Genomic DNA, 12,946 nt, shown 5'->3' with positions numbered 1-12,946 from the left:
ATCCCTGGGATTCTCCAGGCAAGAACACTGGAGTGGGTTGCCATTTCCTTCTCCAATTTTTCTAATAATTATGGGCAGAGAAAAGAAACCATCTTGTGGACAGTTCATTTCCCTCCAGGAAAAGGAAGAATCCAGGAAAACCCACTTTCTTGTTCTCTAGTTGGATGTTAAGCCCAAGAAGAGAAAGTTCCAATTTTTATATATAGCAGTGTGCATATGTCAGTTCCAATCTCCCAATTTTCCCCCACCCCTTATTCTCAGGTAAACATAAGTTTGTTTTCTATATCCACATGGAGTCTTACTATTTATGTTCCCTTCCTTATTCCTTTCCTCCACAGAACCCTGGCTCCAACCAGAAAGGAGGAATCCAGGGCTCCAGGCTCCGTTCACTGGAATATTTACCATTCTGTGATCAACCGGCCAAAGTCACAGGAAAATCTGGAAGTCCCTCCAGGAAAAGAAAAGTAGGCGAGAGTGGCATGCTATTGGCCCCAGAACAAAGCTTGATGTGTTTTTCTTTTCTGTGAGTTAAAAATGTATGGAAGAAAGCACCAATATTATGAGGAAATTAGAAGAAAGTATGTCAATAAATGACCAATGCACCCTGAAAAAAATCTTTCTTTTATAAGAGAGGCACATGGGAAAACCCTTTAGCAAACCATTCACCAGAAAGGTGAGTCATGAATCAAGTACTTCAGGCAAAAAAAAAAAAAAAAAAAAAAAATTATATATCTATAGGTTCAAATTTTCATCTATTTCTAAATGAGTACTCCATGAGAACCTTTTTAGAGGTTCCAACATGTCAATTTAATGAACTTTCCCCCCCCACCCCCCCATCTCAACTCTCCTAGGTTCTGGCTAGTATTTGAATCAGTGGTGCCAAAAAAGTGAAGCAGGGTCCTGATGTTTAATTTCCATCTTTTCTGGGAACAAATTCTACTGGGAATGGAAATGCTCTTGTCCTAATACTCTTTAGTCAGGCCGCACTATATAAAAAATTACTTCTAGAACAGAACGGAAACTAGTAATTCTTCACTGTACTAAAGAACTGATCACAAGATTGAGCCTGTCCCCTCCTCTAAAATAATCCCTCTTACACTTATAGAATTTCAGTTTTTGAAAGTTTGATCTCTAGGATATAGACGCTCAAGCAAATGTGAGAAGTTCAACACACACAGATATATATTTTTTCAAACAAATACCAGACTAACTTATCTAACAAAGCCAATTAGAAACAGAAAAATAGGCAGATGCTGAGACAGAAAGCTACAGCCACCTGCCTCTAGGAACTGGCAGCTGGTTAGACTAAATTCTAATAACAGCAAAATGTGGGTCAAATGATAGTTCCAACAATCTTTTCATTAAATGAGTATTAGGACTTTGATTCCAATCAAAGGTTGTCCCAGAAAAGAGTGGCCACCATTCTCCTCCACCTCAGAATGCCTTCTCCTTACTGCATGCTTCAAATTAAGCACATGGATGAGGTTCCCTCTACAAGACACAATGAAAAGGTCCTCCAATATCGGAATCAGTGCCATGCAGAAATTATATTTTCACAAAGTGAGTGTCTGATGGAGAAGAAGGCAATGGTTAATACATACAGGAAGGAATACTGCGTTTGCCTGAAATTTACAAGAGCTGTACAGTACATTTCTAGATGTCTGGGTAGGCAGTGATTCCATCTTCTGGGTAATCTTGCGAAAAACTACCAACTCTATGTTCCTTGTCTAATAGAGGGAAAAAAATGGCCACACCCCACTAAATATATGTAACCATCCACTCACTCATTCCATGAACATTTTAGTGAGCAATCATGACGGGTTAGAAACTGGGCACTTACTAAGAAATAACCCATTAAAGATGCTAGCACAAAGACTTGTAAATATACAAATTTGTTCAAACAAAGACAGAAAAAGCAAAGGGAACTAACATGAAGGAGGTCCCTACTTGGACCATTTATACACAACCCCACTTAATTCTCATAATGTGAGCCTATGTAATTTCCATTTTTTTAGATGGCTATATAACTTTAGTGGTTAAAGAACTCATTAAGATGACACTCAGCAGCAAAGCCAGTCTTTGAACTAGTGTCTGACAAGTGCAAACCCTTTTCATCCTACCTTACCACCTCTTATAAATACAGCCAAGACATTTCTGAACCTGGGAGCAGTTAACAGTGGTTTATACTCTTGATTATTCAGCCAGGTTCATTTTTTCAGTTATGAGTCATACAAATGATGAACAACTAATTGATCCCACAGCGATCTGCTTTTTATTACTAAATGCTGCTATCATCTGTGCTGTGTCATGGTAATTCTGACCACACACCAGGATGCAGCCAGGTGACAGCAAAAGCCAACCCAGGAGAGGGCTAAGTGACCACTTCTCTATTTTGAATAGCTAGACTCCATGGACCTGCAGCTTCCCACATTTTTGTGGAGGAGATAACTGTCCCATCAACCCCCAAAGCCGGGCATGTACTAAAACCAAAGTCCACACGTGGAATATAAAGAAATTACGGAATAAGAAATCATTTAGGTGATAGGACTTTGAGTAATTCTAAAAAAATGAATGTAATCTACATTTTTTTTTTTTCCAGATGCCTTCCTCTGTACCCAATCATTCTGAAGAAGTTAAGAATGTTTTTGTTTTTACTTCTAGGCCAATAAATACAAAGAGTATCCTGAACACCACAGAGAGGGCATGGAAGTAAAACAGGAAGCAGAACAGTTTTGTATAGTCAGTTCATGAAGGAGTGCAAGGCTCTCACACCTCAGCTGCACTCTCAGAATACAAACAGTTCAAAGAAGGCAGCGATCTGCTCTAGGGAATTAATCGACTGTAGAACAACTCTCTTCTGGTCCAAAAGTGTTTGCTTATTTAATTCTTTAATCACATCACATCTACACTAAAGACAGGAGCAGTATGACTCTCAAACACATGCCCAGAAACAAAATTCCTCCCGGATTCTCTCTATGGAGCATCCACGGGTTTACAGTCTTACCCATGGTGGTCAAGAGTACATCACAGGGATAAGAATACAGAATTGCTTGTGTTCTTTTTGTAGGCAGTGCATGAAGAGACAGAATGACCCACACTTTGCTGATCTGATATCCCTATGCATTCAGCAAGGTTTTGATGGGTACAGGACATTGTCCGGCTACATTTTTACACAGCCTTCCTGAGTGGTTAGTGTGTATGGGGTAGGGCTTGGCTTTGGAAGATGGTGTTTTCAGGGAGGAAGGAGGTTTGCAATAAATGAGGTCAGTGACTCTAGAAATGGGCCAAGAACTGGAATGAGGCCAGCGAAAAAATACATTCAGGCAACCTCTCTCCTCCAGGACTCAGGCCCCAGCTAGCCTCTGTGGGCACCTTTATTACAGGCAGAACTTGTTCAACTCTGGAAAAGCAGTGAATTCGTTCCCTTTGTAGTCATTTTCTGTGAGCAAAGCATAAGTTTATGAAAGGTGAAATTTGTAGCACCCCAGAGGAAAAAGACTGAACACTCCTTCCCACTGCACATGTTCCCCGCAAACTCCTTTTAGGATAATACAAGAAAGGGCAATTACAGAGACACTGGAAGAGGAAATTAAAATAAAATTTAGGCTGACTGTCTTAAAGAAGCTTTCAATATCTCAAGCCATTAGACTGTGGAAATGCCCTCCAAGGGAATGTGTTCAAAACTCACATGGATGAGACATCAAGGCCTGTCAGAGGGAATGACCTTGAACCAGCAGAAAACAGCTTGCTCTAGTCAATCTAAGCAGGTCATTTCCCAAACTAATTTGTATTTTTCCATTCCCTTCAGTACTTGTTTCTCAAGGATTATTTTGGGCTTTCGTTGCAAAACTCCTCATGTACAGAATTTATGTCTCAATCCTGATGTAGCAGTGTATCAGACAATTGTCTTCCTCCTACAAATTTTTCTTCTATTCACACACAACTTCTAGAGCTATGGGAGTGGAGTTCATACAAGTGAAATTAGCTTTATGTGTGCTGGATGGTAAAGATTATGGGGGAATCACTCAGAATTCAGCTGTCAAGAGGCCCACTTGGCCTTTTCATTCTGAGAGTGTCAGGGTGCTGAACACTCTTAGCAATAAATAGCTAACTCTGAAATTAACGACTTTCCAGTTCCAACTTTAAGTTTTGCTAACAGAACTAATAACGTGTATTTTTATAGGGCTCAGAGGACTTGCATCATTTTCCAGGAGGCAGAAGCATACATACTCACAACCACATATTTGGAGGACAGAGGCTTCTAACACCACAGGCTGACCTAATTACTTTTGATGTTTTGCTCCCAGTTATGGTGTCAAGCCTCTAGTTACTAAAGACTTAAAGAACACCTTAAATATTGGACTAAATCAGACCGGACCCACTTGGGATGATTTACGATTTTTTTCCAGTGCAGTATTTGCTCACTTTGATATTTGGCAAAACTAATACAATTATGTAAAGTTTAAAAATAAAATAAAAATTAAAACAAACAAACAAAAAATAAAAAGAAAGAAGAAAACAGTAGCAGTTGTCATCATTATAGAAATGTCGATCAAAACAAAACTAACCAAGGAGAAGCCTCTTCCCATTCTAGGCTCACACATCACCTCCGTCTTTTCACACAATTTCTATAGCCATTCTATAGGTAGACAATCCGATTTTTCTAATGTTAACCCTAAGCTTTGTCTGGACTACCACCCTGCCAGGAGACTCTGATGACATGTCTCAGGGTTAATCATTTTTAAAACCACAATGGATCTGGGAAATTACCATTTTGTACATGAGGACATTTAGGCCCAGAAAAAAAAATACAGCAACTCACCTAAGGTGACGGAGCCTTGAATGACAGAGTGAGAACTACAAGGCAGATCTGATCTCCAAGCCCAAGACCTCTTGCTCAGACTCTGTTTACTGTAATCTGCTTTCTGGAAGGCTCCATGCTACCAATAACCCAAATCAGATTTCCAAGGCAAGCTCTCCTCTTGTCAATCCCCGTTAAGCCTGAAAATCCACTACTGATGACCAACGCCTTGATTTGTGGAGCTCAAACCAGGTAATTTAAAATTTCCTCAGGCTTTAGGAAGCTGAAAACAAGATAATGCCCAGGATCCAAGCAATGCTTCCTGTCTCATCTACTCTTACTTAAAAATGTCTGGTTTTTATGTCTATCAGCAATCTAACTAGACTTCTTAAAAACTAGGTATCATAACTTTTCTCATAACTTCAGAGTTTTTTTTTCTAAACCAACGTTCTGAAATAATCAGGGTGCCTCACACTAAAAAAAGCATGCTGATGCATCACTGTAAAGAAAGCTTTTAACAAAAATCTTGAAAAAAAAGAAGAGATTTTTGCTTTGATCCTTCTGAGATATTAATGTTAGCAGTAAATTAAAGATGTCAGTCAAGTGAGATTTTGCTCTCATGCCAGTAACTTTTTTCTTGCCCAGAAAGTTTCTAGGCATCATTTCACAGTATCTGTTTGCCTGGGTTCTTCATCAGTATTACTCTTCATTTCATTCCTAAGACTTTTCAACAGCTTCTCCCTCCATTTCGTCCTTGCCAATGGTGTCACCTGCTCTGCTGCAAATATTGTATCCCCAAAAGACAAGTCTCTTAAATGCCAAACCAAACGGAAACAAAGGTGAGAGGACATATATTCACATTTAGAGTCTGGACATCTGAATCAATACGTATGGCTCAGAGCATTAACCCACTTTATTGACACAGCAGCCTTCTTCTGAGCCTCTTAAACGTCTTGATAGATAGAACAAAAGAGATCTTAATGACCCAGATAACCACGATGGTGTGATCACTCACCTAGAGCCAGACATCCTGGAGTGTGAAGTCGAGTGGGCCTTAGGAAGCATCACTACAAACAAAACTAGTGGAGGTGATGAAATCCCAGTTGAGCTATTTCAAATCCTAAAAGATGATGCTGTGAAAGTGCCACACTCAATATGCCAGCAAGTTTGGAAAACTCAGCAGTGGTTATAGGACCGGAAAAGGTCAGTTTTCATTCCAATCCCAAAGAAAAGCAATGCCAAACAATGTTCAAACTACCACACAATTGCACTCATTCCACCCGATAGCAAAGTAATGCTCAAAATTCTCCAAGCCAGGCTTCAACAGTATGTGAACCGAGAACTTCCAGATGTTCAAGCTGGATTTAGAAAATCCATAGAAACCAGAGATCAAATTGCCAACATCCACTGGATCATAGAAAAAGCAAGAGAACTCTAGAAAAACATCTACTTTTGCTTCACTGACTAAAGCCTTTGACTGTATGGATCACAATAAACTGGAAAATTCTTCAAGAGATGGGGGCCACCTTGCCTGCCTCACTGGAAGCTGTATGCAGGTAAAGAAGCAACAGTTAGAAACAGACGTGAAAAAACAGACTGGTTCCAAATTGGGAAAGGAGTAAGTCAAGGCTGTGTATTGTCACCCTGCTTATTTAACTTTTATGCAGAGTATATCGTGTGAAATGCCGAGCTGGATGAAGCACAAGCTGGAATCAAGACTGCTGGGAGAAACAGCAATAACTTCAGATATGCAGATAACACCATCCTTATGGTGGAAAGTGAAGAGGAACTAAAGAGCCTCTTGATGAAGGTGAAAGAGAAGAGAGAAAAAGTTGGCTTAAGGCTCAACATTAAAAAACCAAGATCATGGCATCTGGTCCCATCACTTCATGACAAATAGACAGGGAAACAATGGAAACAGTGGGAGACTATTTTCTTGGGCTCCAAAATCACTGCAGATGGTTTCTGTAGCCATGAAATTAAAAGACGCTTGCTCCTTGGAAGAAAAGCTATGACAAACCTAGACAGTGTATTAAACAGCAGAGACATTACTTTGCTGACAAAGGTCCATGTAGTCAAAGCTATGGTTTTTCCAGTAGTCATGTATGGGTCTAAGAATTGGGCCATAAAGAAAGCTGAGCGCCAAAGAATTGATGCTTTTGAATTGTGGTGCTGGAGAAGACTCTTGAGAGTCCCTTGGACTGCAAGGAGATCAAACCAATCAATCCTAAGGGAAATCAGTCCTGAGTATTCATTGGAAGGACTGATGCTGAAGCTGAAACTCCAATACTTTGGCTGCCTGATGAGAAGAACAGACTCATTAGAAAAGATCCTGATGTTGGGAAAGACTGAAGGCAGGAGGAGAAGGGGATGACAGAGGAGGAGACGGTTGGATGGCATCACCAACTCAATGGACATGAGTCTGAGCAAGCTCCAGGAGATGGTGAAGGGCAGGGAAGCCTGGAGTGCTGTAGCCCATGGGGTTGCAAAGAGTTGGACACGACTGAGCGACTGAACAACAAAATAGAATAAAACACTCCATCAGACTAGTCTTGATGATCAAACTACCAACTCTCTCGAACTTTCCTGATCATGTCCTTCTTATACATGGGGACTCCACCCTAGTCAATCTTTACTCCTTAACGAGGTGGTGTTCCACAGAACAATCTTTCTATTGAACAACTCTCACACTAACCTGCATCTACTTTGTTCTATTTAAAAAGTGCACGTGTGTATATGATATGCTAATAGAATAAGGTAGTGTGGCATGACAGTTTCTTTCACTATTGTGTACAGGAATTAGAAACATGGCCTCAGATAAAAAGCACGCCTTATAAAAGCAGAGGTGACTGTGCGGCTCCCTACGTCTCTGCCACTCAGACGTAGTCATCAAGGAAGGAGGGGACAGTCCCGTGGCAAGGGCCAAGGTGGCTCACTTCTCAGGCCCAGGGATCCAGACAGAGAGGCATCTTCCCACAGTAATGGCAGCAAACTAGAATATCATCGAAAACAGCTCTTAGCTCGTTCCCTTCTGAGTTCAAGAGGGTTTTTTCTGCACCCCAACTGAACCTACCTGTAAACTGTTTTCTAGGAGAAAATAAGCTCTAAAATTTAAATATGCAGCTTAACATGGCCCCTAAATGGCATCAGCCAGTAGTTCACATTGTTCTGCTTTAGATATGTGAACGTAAGGAGGACACACATTTCCCACTTCTGGACAAGGTCTCAGTGGGCCTTCACTAAAGGAATGGGTGTCTTCCTACGCAGAGGTTCAAACAAGGCCATGCCCAGGTGATCACTGATTTGTGTCTGCTTACCCTTGTGCTGTCACTCAAGGCTCTGTCACCTTAGGTGAGTTGCTGTATTTTTTTCTGGGCCTAAATTTCTGGGTCATACAAGAACTACAGGAAATGGAGGGCATCTGTTCACCTATTTTTCAGTCGCGTCCAACTCTGTGACCCCATGGACTGTAGGCTACCAGGCTCCTCTGTCCATGGGATTCTCCGGGCAAGGATCCTGGAGTGGGTAGCCACTCCTTTCTCCAGGGGATCTTCCCAACTGAGGGACAAAACCCGGGTCTCCTGCATTTCAGGAAGATTCTTTACCATCTGAACCACAGGGAAGGTCCCATTTAGAAGAATAATGGGTCCCATTTCCATGCCAAATATTAGTTAGGGAACTCATATAACACCAACCAGACCTCGGGTGGCATATCTCCCTTTAATTCCACGCTGCTCCTAAGGCAGTGCCAAGATATTTTGAGAATGGAGGTATTCATTTCAGTGATGACATCTGACTTCAGAATAGAGCTGACATACTTTCCAAGAATGGAGAACTAGGCTAGAAGCCAAAGTCACTAAGCAACTTCCAATCTTTGGCCATTTTTTTCAAACTCCCTTGAACAGTAATTCCTACCTTTTTTGAACATATTTCAAAAAGATTTTTTTGCTCCCTCATGTGATAATAGTTGAACTTTTTTGATACCTGATGACTGAGAATATACAGAAGGGTGTGTAAAGTATTTGAGTTTAGTAATACGGTTCAAAACTTTCCACTTTACTGATTAAAACAGCAACAAAACGGATCACACAAATGTTGTGACGCACACATGTGCACACAGACCTCTACAGAAAACGCTGATGTGCTCAAGGATTTTAGAATTTCCGGTCATAACTCTGCAGTCCTCTCAGGGGCTTAGGGGCACAAAAGCTGGAAACGATTTCTCTAAAATAGTCTTTTAAATCCCAAGCTTCCAAGTTCTATGACTCAAATATACAAAAATATTTTCACTTGGTGTACATTTGTTTTGCACAAGCCCCTGGCTGGGACAGGCACTGATTCTTGTCATCATGCTGTGAAGGGCGTGATGTTCGGTTACAACAGGTGCCTAACATGCTTTGTGCGTGCTAAGTCGCTTCAGTCATGTCTGACTCTTTGCGACGCTATGGACCATAGCCCGCCAGGCTCCTCTGTCCAGGGGATTCTCCAGGCAAGAATACTGGAGTGGGTTGTCATGCCTTCCTCTTGGGGATCTTCCCGACCCAGGGACGGAACCCACGTCTCTCACGTCTCCTGCACTGGCAGATGGGTTCTTTACCACTAGAGCCACGTGGGAGGCCCAACGGGCTTTATCTAAATTTTAATCCTCAACATAGCCCCCTGAGGAGTTGATCCATTGCCTCCACATTACAGACAACAAATCCAAGGTTCAGAGAGGGCCACGGTTAAACGTCCAGGAAGGGGAAGAGCAGGATTCAAACCGTCTAGTCCAGCTGCCGCCTCATGCTTCGTATCTCCTGATTTTCTGTCTATGCTGTGTATCACCTCACCGAAAATAAACTGCCTTTCCATCTGACTCAGTTCCAACATGTCCCTGATTGTTTACTTATCTATTTATTTATTTGGCTGTGCTGGGTCTTCGCTGCAACATGTGGGAACTAGTTCCCCAATCAGGGATCAAACCGGGGCCCCCCACCTTGGGGTGCGGAGTCTTAGCCACTGGACCACCAGCGAAGTCCCCATGTGAGTGTTTAATCGATGTCTGCTAACCCACAAACCCACGAAGATTATGAGGGCAAAGCCTATGTATGATTTTGATCCCCAGCACCTGGAATCAAGCAGGGCGCATAGGTTCTCAATAGGGACCTTAGGAAAAGTGGATCCCAACTCAGTTTTGTTTTTCTCACCACATTCTGTGAAATAAGTGAAGTTGCCCATTATTGCTTCATCTTTTTTCTCTATGATTATATGTTTTCATACTTTCCTTCACCTCTCCAGCCTTGACAGCAAGATACTTGACAACGATGAAGGGAACAAGTGTTTACTAAGTATTTACTGGGGGCAGATGGTTTACCTGTTTGGCTTTGAAATTCCCAACACTGTGCAAAGTGAATGAGTGTTCTTGTTTTACAGATGGGAAACTGGGATTCAGAAGGTGAATTAGCTTGCCCAAGATCACAGAACCAATAAAGAGAAAAAGAGAGGTTCAGATTCCCGCCTGATCTGACTCTAAATAACCTGTGATCTACTCCACCCCTGAAACATACACCAGGGAGCCATGTTCTCTCTCCTTTACAACCACCCAGAACATCAAGTTTCCTGCCTCAGAAACAACAGTGACTAAATGGTATTGTCCAAAGAGCCATGACTCGATTTAAATCAATATTTAGATTTAAAAAGTCCCCCCCCCCCCCGTAAAGCTGGTACTCCCCCTACCATGTGTGTAGAATCTTAAGTAAAAGTGGAATATACGCCACACAGGACTGAGCAGCACTTTTAGTTTCCTTAGAAAACATAAAGTCAGCTCCAATACATTAATCCCGGCAAGGGGTTATGCATCTCACACATCTCAGATCTTCAGAAAATTCAGAAAGTTAGTTCCCCGGTGAGGGATCTGCCTTTTACCAGCACCTGAAAAATATATTTCCACTGGCTCTCATAATGCTTGTTCCCATAAAATCGAATGGCGTCAAGTTAAACCCCGTGATTTTAAATCTGTCCAACATGCACATGTGTACGTGCTCTTGAAAAGAGGTTACAACGACTTCTCCCTCAGAACTTTTTGGCCTCAGACATTTCTGTTAGATGCTTGGGCTCCTCCTTTCAAGATGCAGAAGGGAATTCATGAGATGACGTTAACAGCCATTAAGAGGTTAGTGCGACATTAAGTGAGGAACAATGGGAGGTAGGAGGGAATTGGGAGTGCATGCCACTGATTCAACTCCCTCACACTGCACCTTCTACCTCTTGTTAAGATTATCTGTCACGGCACATGATATTCCTGCTGCAGATCCAGGAAAAGGGTCTGACTGCTGAGCTTATGGCCCAGCAACATCTATGCCTGTGGTCTTGGGGTGGGGTGGGGAGCGCGTGTGGGGGGGGGCAGGGCGCTGGTGGTGGTGGTTATAAACCTCAGCAACACCAGGGATCCCATACTCACTAGACGGGGTCTCTGTCCCCAGCAGCCCCACCACCTGGTACATGGGAAAAGATTTTATAATATAGAAAGTGAAAGTGAAAGTGAAGTCACTCAGTCATGTCCAGCTCTTTGCGACCCCATGGACTGTAGCCCACCAGGCTCCTCTGTCCATGGGATTCTCCAGGCAAGAATACTGGAGTGGGTTGCCATTTCCTTCTCCAGGGGATCTTCCTGACCCAGGGATCGAACCCAGGTCTCCCGCATTGCAGGCAGATGCTTTAACCTCTGAGCCACCTGGGAAGCCCCTATAATATAACGGGAGACTAATATGATTAAGGGCTTCCCTGATGGCTTGGATGGTTAAGAATATGCCTGCAATGCAGGAAACCTGGGTTTGATCCCTGGGTTGGGAAGATTCCCTGGAGAAGGGAATGGCAATTCACTCCTGTATTCTTACCTGGAGAATCCCACGGACAGAGGAAACTCCACAGATGACTCTGACCAAAGCAACAATGGCTCCTGCCCAAACCTCCACAGACACACAGGCAGCGCTAGCCAGGAGCGGACTGCATGCTCCAATTGGCGGGGGAGAGGGGACTGCTTTTCTTTTTCACTGCTGCTCCACAGACATATTTATTGAATGAATAAGGCCTGACCTTAATATTTTACATTTTCTCTAAGTTTTTCCCTACTGGTTTGAAGAGGAAAACCCCTTTCCTGCCATCTTCCCATTTTGACATGAATTAGTCAAAGCCAACTCCTGAGGCCCCTTATGGATGACCCGGGACACCATCACAGGATTTGTTTACTGGGCAGGAAACTAGCAGGTGTGTTGTTGCTGTGTAGTTGCTAAGCTGTGTCTGACTCTTTGCCACCCCAGGGACCGGAGCCCACCCGGCTCCTCTGTCCGTGGGATTCTCCAGGAAAGAACACTGGACTCATTGCCATTTCCTTCTCCAGGGGATCTTTCCGACTCAGGGACCGAACCCGCGTCCCCTGTGTTGGCAGGCAGATTCTTTACCCCTGGGCCACTAGGGAAACCCAAAACTAACTGGTATACTGATTTTATTTTTCCCCATCTCCTTCCAAAAAGCATCTGAGACAGCTCCAGCACTAAGGCACTTCCCTTCAGCAATACAGACATTTACTGTCAGAGAAGAAGGCTGAAGGGAACAAAAAGAACCTCGCATTTTTGCAAAAGCATCATCATGATTAAGAAACGCACACTTGGGTACACAATGCAGAGTACTGAGTCCCAGGACGGGTAAAGATGCTCTGGTGATGACGATGCCTGTCCAACGTGTGAATACCCCAAAACCCTAGCATACATCGGCCGTCTCCAAAGGGGAAACCTTTTTTTAACAGAAGGTGTGATTCCCAAATTATGAACAGAAAACCAACCTTAAAATATATAAATCGCTTAATTGCTCAAATCCTTTGATACCAAGGCACTTCACACTAATAAAAGACAAGCTTTAAAGGATTAGCAGGAACAGTCCAGCTGACAAATGATACACACGTCTCAAGAAAGAAATATTCCTGGAATCGAGATGAGGTCTCCACAGCTTTTGCCATATTTTCCTGCCTGAGCTTATTTCCGTGGATTCTCTGATCACTGCAGAGTCTGTTCTATGCCAGGCTTACCCCAGTTCAATCAAGAGATTCCATCCCCATGACTGCGGGTCACATTATCTCATGAATGAACTGCTATTTGGGTCAGTTAAGAG

General features: G+C 42.8%; 1 protein-coding gene across 12 annotated transcripts in view; it reads right to left on the bottom strand.

Moving 5' to 3' along the window:
- Nucleotides 1-12,946, bottom strand: part of CELF2 (CUGBP Elav-like family member 2) — a 558,667-nt gene that overhangs the window by 257,279 nt on the left and 288,442 nt on the right. The window lies entirely within an intron of this gene.

Source organism: Bubalus kerabau, chromosome 13, assembly GCF_029407905.1.
Source record: "Bubalus kerabau isolate K-KA32 ecotype Philippines breed swamp buffalo chromosome 13, PCC_UOA_SB_1v2, whole genome shotgun sequence".
Classification (NCBI taxonomy): Eukaryota; Metazoa; Chordata; class Mammalia; order Artiodactyla; family Bovidae; genus Bubalus; species Bubalus kerabau.
This window is presented reverse-complemented; position numbering and strand designations above follow the sequence as displayed.